We start from the raw sequence: 18352 nt of genomic DNA on the forward strand, positions 1-18352 counted from the left end.
GGACAAACAAGAAGCAAGAAACAGAGAACAGCATAGTAAAGAAAACACTATCTTTCTTGGACATAAACAGTCGCATACAATAGGCAACATATTGGGATACTGAGTCAAAATTAACACTGAAAACTTTAACTCTTCAATGGTATATTATCATCAATTACTTACAGAGTATTAACAGTGGACAACGGCTTGACGGTATGCTGTAAATATGCCTATGTAACAGTCCTAACAGCCAAGACTAGCCTGATTTTGTCAAGAGCTAGGAAGCCAACCAGATGGGAAATCATCTAAGGCAGGGGTAGTCAACCTGTGGTCCTCCAGATGTTCATGGACTACAAATCCCATGAGCCCCTGCCAGGGGCTCATAGGCAGGGGCTCATAGGAATTGTTGGCAGGGGCTCATAGGAATTGTAGTCCATGAACATCCGGAGGACCACAGGTTGACTACCCCTGATCTACGGAGTTCACAGTTGCTATGCACAGGCAGCCAATGATAAACAACCACTGATCATCTTTTGCCTTGAAAACCTCATGACATGTAACTCCACGGGGTCACCATGAGGCTGTTGCGATTCATTGGTACATTGATGCCTACAGTTTACACGAGAATTATTATTACTGAATGTTATAGAAAGTCTAACATGAAAATGTTCATGCTACACATTGACTGAGGAAAACTTAGTCTGGTCTATACTCCAACAGCTGCACTGGTTCCCAGCTGAATACCAGATGAGACTTAAAGTTCTGGTAATCACATTCAAGGCCATACACAGTCTGGACCCTGAGTGCTTACACCCCCAGAGAGTGCTATACTCTAGAAATTCTAACAAGCTGGTAATCCCTGGTCCCAGGGAGGTCTGTATGGTCTTGACCAGAATCAGGGCCTTTTCTGTCCTGGCCCCTACATGGTGGAACTGCTCCCAGAAAAGACCAGTGTCCTGCCAGAGCTAAAACAGTACTGCAGAGCCTGCAACAGGGATCTCTTCCACCAAGCTTTTGGTTAAGGCCAATGAAAAAAATGTCCTTAGACTCCATATTGTACAGCACCCAGAGACAGCTAGTCTGAGTGGGGTGGTATAAAAGTCAAAGTATAAGTAACATAAAAATATGCCATATAGAGAATGAAGCAGAGTTCTCTCTTGCTCTGGAGGGATGGACCAGAACCAACGGGACCCAATGGTGAGGGGTTTGGAGACGGAGACGCATGAGGAAAAGTTGGGGGAACTTGGTCAGTTTAGCCTTGAGAGATGACTGAAGGGAGATCTGATAACCATCTTCAAATATTTAAAAGGCTGCCATATAGATGATGGAGCAGAGTTGTTTTCTCTTGCCCCAGAAGGATGGACCCGAACCAATGGGATGAAATTAATTCAAAAGAAATTCCGTCTAAACATCAGGAAGATGTTCCTGACAGAGCGGTTTCTCAGTGGAACAGGCTTCCTCGTGAGGTGGTAGGTTCTCCATCTTTGGAAATTTTTAAACAGTGGCTGAATACCCATCTGACAGAGAGGCTGATCCTCTGAAGGTTCAGGGGGTGGCAGGTTACAGTGGATGAGTGATAGGGTTGTGAGTGTTCTGCAATAGAGCAGGGGGTTGGACTAGATGACCCATGAGGTGCCTTCCAACTCTATTATTCTATGATTCTAAATAAATGTATCCTTTTTTAGTATCTTGTGCATATAAAAACTGGTTTGCTATCTTCTTCCTTTGGATAATATTCCTTCTTCCAAGTGAGCAAAGCTCATGTGAGCAAAACAACCAGATGCTAAGGTAAATGTATCAAAGACATGGCAAAAGTTAACATATAAACCAATTATTAGGTTGGGGTATGACCAAAACTTTCTCAAGTTTTCAGCTACTAGGAAAGTTTTATCATCTTGCACACTGTTTAAGGTTTACAACCTGCTGATGGGAAGCGGAGTGCTTCTGGAACTGATATCCAGACCAGTGAGCTTAGTTCCCTTGGAAGTAATGACAGCCCTAAAAGTGTGGACTCTATGGCATTACATCCTGCTGAGGTTCTTCCCCTCCCCACCTCTGGCCCAGAATTGGCAACTCTAACTCAAGTTCATCCCATATGAACTCGGGCTTCTTTTGAATTATTCTTGTTCCATAGCCCTCTGGAGCATCTGAAGGTAAGACAAAGGACAAATTTTCAGTTTTTGGAAGAAAAATGTCTGATTATTTCAATGAAGTTTTTGCAAGCATCAATCCCTTGGCTCTTCCTCAGTGAAGGAGTTGTGTAAATTCCTAGTGGCTGACTGTATAGGACACACAGGGGTCAAGAACAATATAAGTGTATGTCTGTTGAAGTATAAAGGATTTTCTTGGGGAAACATAACATCCTTATATTTAGTTAGTTTTGTTGATTATGGGGAAGAGAAACTATGTGGATTCATTGTCAGCAACATTATCAAGTATTATCAGGATAGACAAGAAGCAACTCAATAAATGCCTTTTAACAAAGACAGGCTTAGAGGCATGCAATATGAACACACACAAATACAAATTCCAGCAATGCAATTTGTTCCTGAATGAATTTTTCACTACAAGTGTTAACAAGCAATTAATAAACACAAACTTCCCCCCCTGAACTATCTTCAGAACAAAAACAAAGAAACTTACAAAGAGAACTTTAAAAGTAGGGTATAGCTGAAAGAGATTGTGATAACATGTATGTTAGTTTTCTTTTCTAAAATGTATTGTTTATTGAAAAAAATATTATGGTGGTTTTATTTTTCTTGCTGTTAGCTTTTTTTTAAAGAACCTTAAGACTTAACTAAGATTTTGTGAACAGGTTTCGAAGATAGACCTAAAGTTTAAAAGAAATATATTCTACTCACTTAGTAGTTGTGATAATGGAACCAAGAGGTGGTATTTATCCAAGACTAATTAATTGGAAATTGAGGCTAATACTGCAATTGCAAATGCCTCTTTAGGCACAGCAGGACAAATTAAGCCTATGATGGCTTGAGGCTGCATTTTAATATTGTGTAAAACTAGCAAGCATAAAAGCATTGAAATACCAGCAAGGCAGCAAACTATGAAAAAGCAAGCCATGTGCACAAATTCATAAACTCTTGGTCACCCTGAATTATTTCATAGGATATTCCGTTTAGGCACTCACATGTGCACAGTGGGTGGGGGTGGGTGTTCCACTGCTTCTAAGTGCCATGCAGAGTTAATTCCATGGGTCAAAGAATACCTAATTGTCCAGAACTCACACATGTTATGCAACTTTGGCTACTAATTCAGCACAAAGGGATTCCCAATGTGCTAAACAAACATACCAGCCGCATCCATGAGTAGATCAATAATCCGATATAAAAACAATGCTTTCCACAGAACATTAAGAACTTCAAAACCACACTGTTTTTATAGGTGACAGTTCTTTGGGCAAAGCTATTACACCTGAGCTGAGATGACAAATTATTCTAACCAGAGATTTAAGACACATAGGGAACTAAAGAAGAGAGGAAATTTCAGGGTTTGCTATTTCCTATGCATTTTGCCATTCAAGATGAACATGCAAGAGGAAAAGACTGAGGCTAGCATTCAAGCCTGGACAAATCATTATATCAGGTGAGAGATCAGGAGCTCAATGGAACTGTACTCTCACTAAAGAGCACTCTTAATTCATAGGGGTCTGGCTCCCAAGCCAGGTGTATTATGTTGCTGAAACTGAAGTAAGAGCCCAGCTCAGCAGAAGCATCAAATAACACAACACCAACCACAAGATACACTTTCCAAAATTGGGAGGGGGGGAACGTAATTAGTATTGGGGCACAGTTATGCAGTGTGCCTTTCTTCCCCTTTTTATAAAAATCATAATTTCAGGATAGACTGCGTGCAGTTAGCAATTCAAGTGCATCTTGCTGTGTAGATTAATTGGTCCTCTCTTGTCAAGAAAAGGCATCAGCTGCACCTCCTACCATATTAAATTACCAGCACTAACAATTAGCAGCCATTGTGATAATCAAGAGAACGTGGGTTTAAAGTTAAACACACCAGGCATGCTATTATCTTCAAAGAGCGGCACACTTTATAATTTTATCTTTAAACAAGAAACAACAACAATCAAAGTTAAGCATATGAGGATCAATGCCAGAACTTGACACGTTTTGGGGGTATGTTTTTTTTTATTATTATTATAAAACAAAACTTTCAGCACACTTAGGACCCTTTGAACATAACAGAAACTACCCCCCAAAGTTATACCTTCATCTACTTTGTATTCATATAAAGTTCTTATTGCCGTAACCTCATTTTTCCCTTGTGCAGCTTTCCAATTAACTTAATATATAGATCAAATACAGCCTCATTAGACAACAAGTAAAATACATCCCCTTGTTTCTGGGTAACAGCCCTATCAACTATCAACAACACAGAAGTCCTATCCATAATTAAGGTATATATATATTTTTGACACCACACTGGCAGCTAACAAACAGCTTTGCTTTTCAGAATTCTATAAGCTAAAGAACAAGCAAAAGCAGGCACAAGACAGAAGACTCAGTTTCAGGGTTGAGGGAGACATCTTCTAAAATAAACAGCATCACTCCATTACAGCCAGCTCTCAGCTATAGACCTCAAAGCAGATGATTCTTATTCTAGATGTGTACTTCACTCTTGGAACAAATCTACCACTTCTCAGGTGTTTACTATCCACTTCCATTTAAAAGAGGAGGGGGGAGAGAGAGAGAGATCACAACTTACTGCATAGTTGAAACTTTCACGCTTAGCCAGCGTAGGGTTACACATCAAGTTTTCCCAGCTAAGCCTGTTTACAGTGTTCATCTCACACATCAAGAAGATCCAGGTTTCGTTTCCAAGGTAAACAAGAAGAGCAGGCTGCACAGAAATCTCTCTGCACAAGAAACATTCAGTACCAGCAGAGCCCAAAGAAGAAGAAAGATTTTTTTTCTCCTGAAAAAAGTAAAACCTTCTCATATTAGATCAGAAAGCCAAAAGGAAAAAAAAGAAAGAAATCCCCCCCCATTCTCCACGTTCTGCTATGCACACCAGCAGCTCACAACTAGCCATATCCTCCAAGCAGGAATGTGTGTGCCCTCTATCTGCAGCTATTAACTGAACACATTGATTCACCGGCATTAAAGCAATAGCAATTAGCTGTCCTGCTACTAGCAGCTATTGGAGAAAAAGAAAGGCAGAGAGCGCTGAGTGGGCTGAACTCCATAGTGACCACAGAGCTCCAGCCGGCAATTAGTGGCAGGTGCTTCAACCCCAAAGACAAATTGATATCCCACTGATAATCGGGACTGGCTCCTGGTACATACTGCGCGTCCAATCAGCCTTGGCCGGCGGGAGGGGGGGGGAGACACTTGGTTTGCACTTCTGCTAGCTCATCAGCTGCAAAGGACTTACGTTCCTTCACAATACATCATCTGACAAGAAAGGAATAATCTCTTTAAAGCCTCTCAGCACAAGCAAGGCTGCTAGTAGAGTCAGCCTCGTGCTAAAGCCGATAGGTAAACAAATAAAAAGGAATTTAAAAAATGTAGAGGTGGTTGTTGTTGTTGCTGTTATTATTATGCATTCCTGAACTGAAAGTAAACACAATAAAATCAGAGTCCAGTAGCACCTTCAAGACCAACAAAGATATATTCAGGGCGTGAGCTTTCGAGTGCGAGCACTCTTCGTCAGACTAAGAACTCCTTACATTATGAAGAATGCTTGTACTCGAAAGCTCACGCCCTGAATAAATCTTTGTTGGTCTTAAAGGTGCTATTGGACTCTGCTTCTGTTGTGATACTTCAGAACATCACGGCTACCCATTTGCATCTATCCTGAAAGTAAACACATGTCTCAAGATAATGTGTCCCCAAAATTTAGCAGCAAAAAGTTGCCAGGACAGAAGACTGGAGTTGACCACTGACAAAATTAGAATAATGCATAGATGCCAATCTGTCCTAAATCTTTCCCCTTCGCCAAATGCCCTCTCTAATAATAATAATAATAATAATAATAATAATAATAATAATAATAATAATAATAATAATAATTAATAATACCTTACCCTCCTGAATGCTAGAAATGAAGGTGTATTCTGTACTGACTTCAGTAAACTATGCCAGAGTACTGCATCTACTATAGAAAAATCTTGCAACCTAAGTGGTATCATTTGGATACCATAAGGAGAATGCCACCTGAGGAACATAGTAAGAACATAGCAGCCTACCAGGAGAGATGGTTCAATGTTTGTTTGGGGAGATTTTAAGGGGGGGAAATGCCCCAGTAAACATTTGTTTTAGATTCAAGGAATTCTCCACTAATGTTCTGTGGCAGTTGAAAAAATGAAGTGGGATCAGAATAGGACAGGATAGATGGCCAACTGAGGGCTTTACCTACAACACTGGGTTTGGTTTAAATAGGCAAATTAATTATAATTTATTATATTTATAAGCAAAAGGGAAGACTCTAGCATGGCCCCAACTTTCCAGCTGAAATGCATGGGACTTGTAAGTAAACTTTCACTAGCTTGTGTTTCCTTTTTTTTCTAATAAATCACTATTTAATTGACTATACATTTAATGTAACAACTTTATGCAACCATGACTAAGGCCCTCTTCCAATCTGAATGTTAGTAGCATTCGTTTCAATAGTTTGTTTACGACAGACAAAATTAAGCTGGAGGCAGAAAGCAGGTTTTAACAGTGTAAGAAACGGCATGACAAGGACAACAGTAGAAATGGGGGCATGCATGTCTTTGTTTTGTCCCTGTGCCTAACTATGATGCATTGTCTTCACATCCCCCTGAATTCTGACAACCAGTTCTGTGCTCAGAACTTAGATGTCTTCTTACAATGATTCCAGTGCAGGGTCACTTAAGCCTTCACCCTTCACCTGACCCCCAAGGAGCTACAAGTTACCCTTTTGGGGAAAGGCAGGTATACTGATTAGCTACAAGTATAGTATAGTCCCAGTGGGGAAAATAGAGGCTCCTGAAGGCTATTTCCCTCTCCCCTAAAACAACAGGTTCCCATTCACTTGGGAATTCAATTCAGACCACAAAGCTTACAGCATAGCCCTGAGGCAGCCACAGGATAGTGTGTATCATGAAATGAGGTCCTCTGGTTGAGACAAATTTTGCAAGTGTACATACCACAGGCAACTACCTTCAGTTGTCTGAAATAACTATATCTCCTTAGTACAGAGCTTTTGCTCTGTTAGAAAAGTAGATGAGAAAGTTTTGCTTTATCATTACAAAGAAACGGATGTGTTCGTGCAGATTTAATCAGAACTTTACTACTGTAGCTTTTATAAGACAGTACTAAAGCTGAACATGTTTATTAAGGTTAGACTGATTAGAATGGAAAATGGAGCAACCATTTAATGAATATAGATGCAGCTGATAAAATAGATGTAATATTTTTTGCATCTGTGTGGGCATATAAAGGATTAAATATTCCACTTCTCAGCACACGAGTCCGTCATTTCTGGTAACCCTGGAATTTAAATAAAAGTAAACCTAGGGAGGAATATTACATTTTCTGACTACTTGGACAAAAATATGGTTCACCATTAGCTTATTCCTATGAATCTTCATAAATCAGGAAGAACATAACAGTTCATTGGTTGCTGCCCCTAATACAAGTGAGTAGTGAATTTTCCTAAGCCAATATAGCAATTATTATGAATCCATTACCTGATCCTAGTTAATGTTCTAAAATTCCCTTAATCATTTCAGGCTCTCAAGAATGTGATTTGTAGTGATGTTACTAATGTTCATAATTCTGCAGTCCATAAAACAAATTTCAGTTACGTGTATCATTTGCCTTAAATGCTAAGTGAGCATTATGACCGACACACTTACCAAAATTGTAACCATCTATAAAGCGTACTACATCTTCCCTGTTGTAACATCATCATCATCATACCACCGGTTAACCAGCATGCCCCTGCAGTCCAAGGGATCTGCCTAGCAACTGTTGACAAAATCAGATTGTTTTTTTCCTATTGGTGGAATCTCTCCCGCTCAGGGATAATTGCAGTTCTTGCTCAGGATTCTGTACTCCTCTCCCCCTTCCCTTCATGCCTGCTGCAAAGGAAGCCCTAACAGCAACTGACTGCGGTGAGGAATGTGTTTCTCTGTGTCATGCTGGGAAGCAGCCATCACTACTACTCTTCTGTGAGCAATGTAGGGTGTCTGTAGGTGCAGATGTGCATTCCTTTTGGAGGGCTATGTGTGAGGTGGGAGAGCTTTCCCCTTCAACCTAACTGATGGCTTACAGGGAAGCTGGAGTAAGACCCTCTGACATACAATACTGCTGGAGGGAAGATGCAGCCAAGTCATGTGTGTCTCCTCTCCTTCTTCTCCAAACATCTGAGGCCTACTGCACAGGGTTGCTGCACAGATAAAACGGGATGGTTCTTTTGCTTCCTGTTTCATCGGTGCAACAATCCTGTGTGATAGGCATCAAATGTTTCTTCTGAACAACAATCCTGTGTGGTAGGCCTCAAATGATTCATCCCCACAACAACCCTATGTGGGAAGCCTGAAATATTTCTTCTGTACAACAACCTTATCCACCTTCCAAAGCAGCCATTTTTTCCTCGGGAGCTGATCTTTATAGTCTCAAGATGAGCTGCAATTTCAGATCTCCAGGCCCCACCTGGAAGTTGGCTATCCCTGGAGTGAGATTTGGAGGTGTGGCCTCAAAGCAGTACAATGTCTCACCCTCCAAAGTTGCCATTTTTGCCTGGGGAGCTGATCTTTATAGTTTGGAGATGGACAGTGATGTTGAAGTCAAAGGGTGAACTGCAGGCTGAGATGGGAGTGGAGTGGCATGGGTGTATCCTACCTGTGCAATGGCCTTGGGGCATTCCTTAACAGTAACAGGCCACATCTGACATTATAGCTTCAGGTCACAGGATAATTCTTGCATTTCAGTCAAAGATCTAAATCAGTACGTGGAAAGGCTGTATCAGAGCACTGTCTGCCTATAAGACAGACATCAAACAGCACTGTATGTGTAACTCTCATTTCCTTTCCAATCCTAAAAAGGTACTTGCTCCTAAAGTTATAAGGGAAGTTGGGGAAAAGTATATAAAGAAATCACGGGACTGCCACTGAAAACACCGTACTTATATCATACTCTCTCTGACTGTAATCTTACTAATCTCACAACATTAAGCATTCCAGGTTCTATTAGCAATAATGAATATGGAGCAGGTATTGGGGCACAGGAAAGGGGGAGGGCAACTTGACAAGCAGTACACATTAAAAAAAAATAGCCTCAAGCTGTGACATCCTTCAGCCTGAAGATCACCTACAAATATGACACAAGCCAAACACCACACACAGTTCTGGTTCAGTAGGAGATAAAGAAGCTGACTCTCAGCTGATCCCACATGATCTGGGATTTAGCTTCCAATGGCAACACGCAGCTTGTTCTTGCAAATACAGTCCAATGGGTTGTAAACAGCTGAGCGGCAAATTGATTCACTGACTAGCTGATCAGTGCTGTCAAACAGGAAGAGGGCTGAACTGGCAAGGGTTTAAGCATTCCTACAAAGGGCTATGTGTTCTATGCTACCAGCTTCCAAAGGGACTCTTGCTTCTGCATGCTGTATCAACTAAGGCTTCTGAAGCTTCCTCAAAAGAAGCTCCTTGTACAGTGTGTTACAGAAGTCCAGTGTTGAAATAACAGAAGCCTGTCAGAGTGGCTAGGTTGGCAATGTACAAAGAAGAAACCAATTTAGCAAGATGCAACTGAAAGAAGACACTCTTAGCGAGAGCAACAACTTTCTCATCCATAAACAAGGCAAAGGTCAAGACTACCCCGGAGATCTTCACTTGATCCATTAAAGAGAGCTTGACCCCCGATAGATATGTAGTAGATGAACTGTCTTTATTAATTCAGTGGAATCAGGATAACACTGCAGCCCTCAAAATCGTTCTAAAGGAAGCTGCAGGCAATCAGCAGAGTTTGATTTGTTTCCTGTGGAGTTTGACTTAAAACAAATAACCAAAAAAATTAGCATTATTATGGAGAAGATAACCATCATAACTTTCTACTTTGTTCCACAAATTATACCTGCTTTATAAGCAACAACATTGAATGGCTTCCTATAAATTGGTATTTCCACCTTCAGGTGAATATAAATTGGTATTTTCACTTTCAGAACTATCTCCTTAGGTTAGAAATATGTTAGGACCAGCTGCGTTAATACAGAACTTTCCTCCAGTGCCATTTGCTAAATTTCTGGAGTGGGACACAGGTGTGACTGCTCTTGCTAGATTTATGTGGGGTTTGGCTTGCAGGAGGTTTTGTTCTAGGTTGGCTAAAACCTGCTAGAAATTCACATAAGGTATTCTCAGTTAAAGTGATTTCAGCCTCAGATGAAGTTTGTGGCTGTTTGTAAATCTCTGGAAATGGAATTTGCTATAAAACACTGACAGAGTGTCTATAGTAATACCTGGGGATTCATAAAAGAAGACAACAGCATCCCACTGGGCATGCCAGCAACATCAACAAAATCCCTGTTGTGACCAGCTCCATGTGATGAGATTTTAAGAACAGCATGGAAAATGAGTGAAGCCAATCTGCATAAAGGCATTGCAGGAAGTCTCATGTCTCAAGCTGCTCTGTTGGTGCTCTCTTAGCTGTCCTTATTACCGAGAGGCAGGGTGTAAGGAAGCCTAATAATTCAGAATGGAAAGAGTGGGGGAGCGGCATGATGCGTTACACATAACCCTGCAATCAGTCCATCTGTTCACACGGAGGGCTTAGTCTAAATCCCATATTCACAAATCCAGGAGCGGTAGTAATTGACTATTAAACAAATGGAAGCCTCTATGGCATTTGCAGTTTTATGTTATGTTGTTACCAACACAGGTTGGTTGCTGAGAATTTATACTTTTCCCCCTTCCAATCCCTAACACATTGTATGCACCTGCATAATAATTATTTGGATAAACAGCTGTTCTGGATTTCAGCACTTTCTTAGAACACATCTGTAATGCTAAAGACAAATAGCAACAAACTGAATTGGTGCTGATGCACTACTTTTCATAAAACAGTGCGTCTCTCATGCATCTATAAGCTTAAAGTACTCTCAATACAAGCAAAGAATTTTCAGCTGTGAACCTGATTATAAAAACTATGTTCCATCCATTTAACTTCTAGGTCCAAATGAGAGAGAAAAACTGGCCAAGGATGCTAAATGCATTTTTTTTACTGGTCTGTTTTTAGAATTATCTCCTACCTATGCAAACATACATGGGAAATAATCTAAACTTTATGTCTTCTACAAGGATACAGGAGTGCATCCAGGTGCCAAATCATTAGTAGTTTTTCAATTTGTTTATTTTCTAGTGTTGATGTCAATGAAGTTGCTTCCATTTGGCTTCAGGTTAGACCATTAAAAGGTTCAGCAACCTGTGGGGCACACATGAACTGACTGCTTCAGTTTTGGCTCTAATAGCTCAATTTAAATATCATTCTCATTACAATGCTGACTTGAATATGAAGGAAGGGAATGACTATGATTGTGCTACTTTGCCTGAATCTCAGTTCAAGAAAGTTTAACATATTGTACTGACAACTCTGTGAATTTGAAAGAAAAGTGGAATGCAATGGCAAGGAAACAAAAAAATCCAGCTGAAGCAATGCATTGACCCTCAATCATTACACTACTGACAGATGTGAAATGATGATGTGTGGGAGGTTCATTACTCTATTCCTTTCTACCCAAATACCTCCCTTGTGACCTCTAACAGGAGGGAAAGGATGTTTGTGTGCACTCCCCTGCTCTTCCCATGATTTGCTATCTGGAAAAGTGCCAGGTAAGTTTTTCTCAGACTCCTCATTGGCCCATTTAAAACAGTAGCAAGCAGCATATTCCCTCATAGCACTCCTGACTGTTGGCAAAGTTTAAATATACAAATGAGCACAGTGCCAGGCTGCTTAAAGAATAAAATAGTTTTTGATGTGGAACACATCTTCTGGCACTATCAGCAAAACAGAAGTCTTCACGGACATGACGGACGTGAGTCCTGCCCTCGCCTGAGCATACCAGAAGACCAGCAGCAGTGGTGGCATCTGAGGAGGCCAGCCCAGTTGTGGCAGCACCATCTGCAGAGTCTGGAGCAGCCACAAAGAAGGCGCAGACCAGCCCAGACATGGGGGTGCTGCCTGCCCAGTCTGGGGCAGCCGCAGCAGTGGTGCAGCTAGTCCAGCCGTAGAGGCATCACCCATGGAGGCTGGCCTAGCTGCAGCCCTACAGAAGTCCCAAAGGAGCCCTGCAGCAGCCAGCTTCAGGTCACCCAGCTGAGGTGCTGGAGGACCACTGAACACAGAGGCCCTCCTGAGAGGTGAAGAGCAGAAAGGGAGGGGAGTGGAGAAGGAGTCTCTCTGTATGTGTATCTGACAGGGGGAGGAACCAGGGACAAAGTCAGGGAAGTGATAGGTAAGGGGGGAGAGGGCAGGTGGGAGTGGGGGGGAAGGAGTCTGTGTCTGTGTCTCTGTGTGTGTGTGTGTCTAAGAGGGAGAGAGGTGGGAAAGCTCACACCATGAATAAATTTTTGTTGGTCTTAACAGTGCCACTGGACTCAAATTTTGTCATTCAGTTATGTAGTTATTCTTCTGTTCTGAAAGCAAAAAGAGCAAAAGTGTGCTAAAAGAAGTAAGAAGTCTCCCATTGAGCCAATAAGGACAATGGAGGAGAAAAATATCAAGCAGTTTCTGATCTAACTATGCACATCTCCTCCAGTGCCCCCTGCACTTAATTCCACTCAGTTCTACACTGCCGATCTTGCATATTCTTATATGGGCTTCTTGCAAGAACTGCCCATCTTGCAAGGGTGTTGGAGACATTAAGGCCATCACAGTCATCCCTATCAATCATCCCTCACTCAGCTGGCGGAAGGGAGCCTCTAGTCAGCTAAAACAAGGTTGATGAGAAATCGCACCTTCTCCTTAGAGTCATTGCCCATCAGAAGCAGAGAAACATCTATTCCTGGACACATACAGAAGGTTGTAATGATAAACCTACCTTTCATTTGTTGGTTTATATAACTTATCTGACCCTTCTCCAGAAAATGGGTTGTATTCTACCTTAGGCTACTCCTCTAACTTGACTGGCATTTCTGTTGGAGAAATAACTGTTTAAATTGTAGGAAGATTCTGTACGCTGGAGGAAGGATTCATACTTTGCTTACTGGATTGGTCATACAACCTAAGTTCAACTCACTACAAACACTGCATGCATATTTGGGAGAAGTTATAAAGAAAAGCATGTTTCAACAACAACTGAAATTGCCACAGTGGCACAAACCACAAAAATGCTTTTCTTCCCTCCGCATTCTCTAACAGTTTATCTTCCCACTCTGCCACACTGGGTTGTGATGTTAAAGCAGCAGGCCTTCTTCTTGCCTGATGCTGCCCTGTCCTTGAAGATAATGCAGCATAGAAGCAGAGACCAATCCAAAATGTATTTTAAAAAATCTCATAGAAGGTGGTACTTCATGATTATCAGTCATTCGGTTTGGGGCCAATGTGTGCTATCCACCACGATTTGATTTAGTCAGACCCTAAATTACCTGGTTTTTCTTTTTTGGGAGGGAAGGGTCTTTATATTCTGTATCAGTCACATTGCAAGATAGATACTTTACAAAATAAATAGCTCGCATCCTTCTCTATTTCAGGGGGGAAACAGAGATTGGACATGGTTTTGCTTCCTAATTAGGGTAAACTTTTGGTAAGCAGCTCAGAACCCCCCCCCACACACACACACACACATTTTGGGCGGCAAATAATGCCATGCTAGATCTGTTCTGGTCATGGTGGGTCAAACAGGGGGGGGGGGAGGAAATAGAATCACAGAGTCACAGAATCATAGAGTTGGAAGGAACCATACAGGCCATCTAGTCCAACCCCAAGTTCAATGCAGGATCAGCCCAAAGCATCCTAAAGCATACAAGAAAAGTGTGTATCCAACCTTTGCTTGAAGACTGCCAGTGAGGGGGAGCTCACCACCTCCTTAGGCAGCCTATTCCACTACTGAACTACTCTGACTATGAATTTTTCCCCCCTGATATCTAGCCTATATCGTTGTACTTGTAGTTTAAACCCATTACTGCGTGTCCTTTCCTCTGCAGCCAATGGAAACAGCATCCTGCCCTCCTCCTTTCAAATACTTAAAGACGGCTATCATGTCCCCTCTCAACCTCCTTTTCTCCAGGCTGAACATTCCCAAGTCCCTCAACCTATCTTCATAGGGCTTGGTCCCTTGGCCCCAGATCATCCTCATCACTCTCCTCTGTACCCTTTCAATTTTATCTATGTCCTTCTTGAAGTGAAACCTCCAGAACTGTACACAGTACTCCAGGTGTGGTCTGACCAGTGCCGTATACAATGGGACTATGACATCTTGTGATTTTGATGTGATGCCCCTGTTGATACAGCCCAAAATGGCATTTGCCTTTTTTTACCGCTGCATCACACTGCCTGCTCATGTTTAGTTTACAATGCACAAGTACCCCAAGGTCTTGTTCACCCACAGTGTTACCTAGAAGCGTATCCCCCATCCAGTAGGCATGCTTTTCATTTTTCTGACCCAGATGCAGAACTTTACACTTAACTTTATTAAATTGCATCTTGTTCTCATTTGCCCATTTTTCCATTGTGTTCAGATCTCATTGAACTCTGTCTCTATCTTCCAGGGTATTTGCCAGTCCTCCCAATTTCATGTCATCTGCAAACTTGATGAGTAGTCCCTCCACCCCCTCATCTAGATCATTAATAAATATGTTAAAAAGTACCGGACCGAGCACCGAGCCCTGAGGTACCCCGCTACTCACCTGCCTCCAGTCTAATGAAACACCATTGACAACAACTCTTTGAGTGAAGTTCTCTAACCAATTCCCTATCCACTTAACTATCTGAAAATCCAGATTGCAGTCCTTCAATTTATCCATCAGAACATCATGGGGAACCTCATCAAAATCTTTACTAAAATCCAAGTAAATGACATCAACTGAATTTCCATGATCCAGCAAATCTGTTACTTGGTCAAAAAAGGAAACCAGGTTGACATGAATTCCTGCCGTGATGTACGCCGCCCTGAGCCCTTGGGAAAGGCAGCATAGAAAACGAATTAACGAACTGACCAATAAAAAGTGCATGATTTGACATGGCCCACGAGAACAGGACCAACCATCCTGAGGGCAGCATCTTTGAACAGGGGGCATTACGCGCTCCGCTTCCGACGACCCCCGTTCCCGTGCCCACCCCTGCCTCTCTCACAGGGTCAAGCCAAGGCAGCCAAGGCGAGACGAGGTGAGGCGCTGCTTGGCTTTCCGAGCACTGGGGCCAATGCCGAGGCTCCCCGCCCCCCCCCAGTCGGCCCTCCTTCCTTCCCCACCGCCTCGCCTGGCCCGCTCCATCACGTGGGAAGCAGCCAACCCCATGGCAGCAACAGCAGCAGCAGCAACCGCGTGGGATCACTGCAGGGCGCTTGGCCGCTTACTGCCCTTCGCGCGCCCGGATCTCACCTTCTTTCCACCGTGAAACTCTCGGTCGGACTCCTGCCCGGGCTGTGCCTGCTGCTCCTGGCTTGCTGCCCTTGCGTGCAATCCAGTAAGTGCAATTTTTTTCAAAGCCCTAAAAAAAGGAGCAAGTTTTGCTTTCCCTTCTCCCCTCCCCTCCCCTCCATTTGTAAGCCCAAATTTGTAAGCCCAAATAGAGACAGGGGGGTGCAAAGGCCAGGCAAAGAAGCAGGAAATTCAAGCCCAATGCTGATAAACTTCTTCCTGCTCCCATTTGCAGCAGCGGTGAGAGGAATGAAAGCAAATATGCCAATCCTCTTTTCAGTATATCAGAAAATGCCTCTTGCATGGCAGCCCTGATGTCAACCAGCTATATGTGCTATATTGGATATATGATTATAGGTGCCATTTCCTCTATAGCATGGCCAGCCTCCAGGGAAGGGTGGTGGCTGGAGATCTCATGATGACAGAGATTAGTTCTTCTGGAAAAAATGGCTGCTTTGGAGGGTATGCTCCATGGCAATGGTGGGTCAACTGTGACTCTCCAGATGTCCATGGGCTATGATTCCCATGAGCCCCCGCCAGCAGTCCATGGCATTATATTAGCTCCCTCTCATCCCCTAAACCTACTGTCCCCTGGCTCCATGCCCAGATTTCTTGGTATTACCCAACCTAAAGTCCCTAACCCTGTTTATACACCTTTACTCACTTGAGTTCCTATGTTTCAACAAACTATGAATATAATCTAGAGTGTTTTGGGGGGGAGGCAGGAATCAAAGGGTCAAACGGAAAATATGGCAAAACATTTTTATTATTTATTTATTTATTTTAATTTATATACCACCCTCCCTGGAGACTCAAGGCGGTTTACATGGAACATATGAACGGTACATAAAACAATCTATAGCACATGAATAACCATACAATAATATTAATAACAGGTAGTTATAACAATAAACAGTGTAAACAATGCTACAGTGAACGGTACAAACAGGTCCAGAGCACTTTGGTGGAGTTCTGAGAGGGAGGGGAGCAGGGGCCCTTCATTCACTGTTGGTTATGCCTGGTCTCAACCAAATACCTGGCAAAAGAGGTCCCTTTTTAATATTGAATTTTAAAATTAAATTTTTTGAAGCCCTTGCTTCAGTTTTAATATTGAAAATACAAACAGTATATGCAACTGTGCTAGAAACGCAAAAGAAACCATGAATCATATATAAAAAAGCCGAACAACTTAACAGGTTTATTATTTTGTCTATCATTTTGAATTTTTCAGATCACTTTCTTCAGTGACAATGTAGCAAACATTTAAACTCTCAATGCATTTGAACAAAGCAAGTATTTCCCGTATTCTATCACACGTACTTATCCTTTCTAACTATCAAAAATGTGTCAGCATTCAACACATGTTAACACATATATCCACATATGGATCACTGATTAATTGCTGATTTATGTACCCACCAAAAGCTTTGAACTATGAAATGTTAACTTGGAAGAAAACCACAGAACATGTGACCTGAATACTATCTTCGATTTAATTTAATATGACAAATTAATTATTGAGTTGCAAAGATACAACAACTTAACTATTATCAGGACAACCTGATATTCTCACAATGTATGGTAAAAATAACATGAGGAAATGCAAAAAGTTGAAATCTCAAACACACAAAATGCAACTGAAGGAAACAAAAAAGTTGTTTCCTACCTGGATTAATTTCCACATGGGAAAGAATGGCGAGATCAGCTCAAACATGGACACTGGAGGGATCCTTTTGCAAACAACAATCCTGACAAGATTGTATGAATTTGGTAGCCCCTTAGATCACTCATAATTATGGTAAAGAAGGCTCTACTGCCTGTTAGTCACCTGTCTTCCAAAGACAAATCACACAAGATTTTAAAAAAAGGAAATCTCCAAGTACTACAGGGTCCTAAAGATCAACTGCTTAAAGACGCATCTATGGTGCCTTAAAATGCTTGAAAATAACTTTCTGGGCTAAGGTCTGGATTATATGTTCTCACTGCAACTCAGCAAATATAACCAGAATACTGTAACAGTATTTCCTTTGCCCCACTTCATACACTACTCTACTCATCAATTTACATTCGCCTTCCCTTTCCTCTCCCCACAACAGACACCTGTGAGGTAGGTGAGGCTGAGAGAGCCCTGATATTACTGATCAGTCAGAGCAGCTTTATCAGTGCTATGGCGAGCCCGAGGTCACACAACTGGTTGCATGTGGGGGAGCAGGGAATCAAACCCATCTTGCCAGATTAGAAATCCGCACTCCTAACCACTGCACCAAGCTGGCTAAGATGCAGGAGCCAGCCAGTCAACCAATAAATCATTCATTACCATTTCCATTGTGCAGAAAGAGACTAGGCATGTACAGTGACTGGGGAAGTGGACTCCACTGACATCTAATGATGTCAACAGCCATCTGAACTTCTGGGGAAAGTTGCGTAATCCTAACAGTTTCCCCTCAACACTTTAAAGTCACTCCCCCAATTCCATTTTTATGACAGTTCAGCAATTCAGAGTATTAACATTAACACAAAAAGGGCTCACTAGAAAGCAGCAGTTACCCAAGTAGAGAAAGAAAATCTCTTTTCTGTCATGTTATACAGATACACCAAGCACAAGAGCTGTGTTAGGATAGTCTGGAATTTCCCCAGAAGATATATGTTAATCAGATACTCTTTCATCCTATTCCACTTTGACATCTCTCTTGAGGAACACTCATGCACTGGAACAAACTGTTCAAGGTAAAAGGTAAAACACAACTGGATGTAACCATTTAAAAGTTAGCAATAAAAGACCATTGGGCTTTAAGAGAA

At 41.9% G+C, this 18352-nt stretch overlaps 1 protein-coding gene across 9 annotated transcripts in view; it reads right to left on the reverse strand.

Moving 5' to 3' along the window:
* PCDH15 (protocadherin related 15) overlaps positions 1–18352 on the reverse strand; it is an 886705-nt gene that overhangs the window by 466506 nt on the left and 401847 nt on the right. For 2 of the 9 annotated variants that reach the window (XM_077350406.1, XM_077350404.1), the window contains exon 1: positions 4714–5229. The exons of 6 other annotated variants lie outside the window; for them this stretch is intronic. The gene's annotated coding sequence lies outside the window, so the exon portion shown is untranslated. Of the gene's footprint in view, positions 1–4713; positions 5230–18352 lie in introns of those variants that run through there. One more of the 9 variants, XM_077350408.1, reaches the window with a different exon arrangement.

Source organism: Paroedura picta, chromosome 8 (genome assembly GCF_049243985.1).
Source record: "Paroedura picta isolate Pp20150507F chromosome 8, Ppicta_v3.0, whole genome shotgun sequence".
In the NCBI taxonomy this organism is placed as follows: Eukaryota; Metazoa; Chordata; class Lepidosauria; order Squamata; family Gekkonidae; genus Paroedura; species Paroedura picta.